The sequence below is a fragment of the Elephantulus edwardii genome, unplaced genomic scaffold (genome assembly GCF_000299155.1).
Source record: "Elephantulus edwardii isolate Elephantulus edwardi_28Jun2011 unplaced genomic scaffold, EleEdw1.0 scaffold00109, whole genome shotgun sequence".
NCBI lineage: Eukaryota > Metazoa > Chordata > Mammalia > Macroscelidea > Macroscelididae > Elephantulus > Elephantulus edwardii.
In genome coordinates this window covers 8,159,622-8,161,391 of record NW_006399859.1, presented here as the reverse complement: position 1 = coordinate 8,161,391, position 1,770 = coordinate 8,159,622, and positions in this window count along the sequence as shown.

The window sequence follows — 1,770 nt, the reverse complement described above, 5'->3', positions numbered from 1 at the left end:
AATTGGCACAGGACAGAGCGGAGTTTAGGGCTGTTGTACATAGGGTCGCTATGAGTCGCAAGCGACTCGACGGCACATAACAACAACAACAACATTCACATAGTCCTGTCTATACATATGGCAAAGGCAGTCAATGGTGAGAAAAGCCATTTTGAAAAATTAACCCTTAACACCATAAGTCAAAAGCTCACGTGTATGAGGAAGAAAGATACTAATTTGAAATATTTCTAACACAATAAATACTTCATTATGCAGTTTCTGGAGTTTATTTAAATTTTTTTAAAAAGATAATTCTTTTATTACAATTTTTAATTAAAAGAAAGAATTTATGTTTTGAGTAAATCTATAAGTGATGACTAACAAGCCAATAAAAGTAAAAATTGATAGATTATGCAACTGTTTTTATCATAAAAATATCTATTTTATTCAATAATATTGATATAGTTTTGCTAGCTTTACACATTATAACAACTTCTAATTTTGAGAACTTTTCATTCTATTTTTGTGACTTCATATTATAAAGAGACACCTCCATGATTTTTTTTTAAACTCAACACTGGTCTTTATCAGAAGAAGCAACTTTTTTAGATTGCTTTAAGCCTAATGTGGGGAGAGGAAATCGTTCATCTATGTACCAGCAAACAAGGAACATGCCACTGAAGAAAATAATTATGACTACGTAAATTGTTGACGTACCAGTAACACAATGGTTATTTCACTCAGCTGCTAATCAAAATATCAAAAGTTCTCTTTCTACAAAGGTGATGCATAAAGTAAAGAAGGAAGACCCTGCCCCTCCTAAAACTAAAGCCAAAGCAAAGGTGTTAAACGTCAAGAAGGCAGTCCTGAAAGGCATGCACAGCCACCAAAAAAAAAGATCCACACTTCACCCACCATCCAGAGTTCTAAAATGTTGAAACTCCAAAGGCAGCCTAAATACCCCCAGGAGAAACAAGCTTGACCACTATGCCATCATCAAGTTTCCCCTGACCACTGAGTCAGCCATAATGAAGACAGAAGATAAAAACACACTTGTGTTCACTGTAGATGTCAAGGCAAACAAGCACCAAATCAAACAAACTGTAAAGAAGATCTATGATCAATACAACTATGAGATATCATCTCACCCCAGTAAGAAGAGCAAAATTTAACAGAACAGCAAACAACAAATGCTGGCGAGGTTGTGGAGAAACTGGAATCTTATTTACTGTTGGTGGGAGTGTAAAATGGTACAACCACTATGAAAGGCAGTATGGCACTTTCTCAAAAAGTTGGAAATAGAAATACCATCTGACACGGCATTCCACCACTATAAATATACCCTAAAGCAACCAGACTGCCACCCCAGCAGATATATACACACCTATGTTCATTGCTGCTTTGTTCACAATAGCAAAGAGTTGGAAACAACCCAAGTGCCCATCAACAAAAGAATGGATACAGAAGCTCTAGTATATTCACACAATGGAATACTATGCTGCATTGAAAAACAAAGAACTCATGAAATATTATGTGAAATGGGTGACCCTGGAGGGCATTATGCTGAGTAAAATATCTTAGTCACAAAAGGACAAATACTGCATAATGCCACTATTGGAAAGTGGGTCTGACATCAGAGTTGGGGGGGGGGGAATTAAGAGGGGATAAATAATGTATACTTCATTGAAACACATGAGAGAGAGAACTATTTAGGAGGAATATATGATTAGGTATTATTATCATGACAAGAGTTCAGAATGAAAGCTTCATAGTGGAGTGGACTGGGGGTAG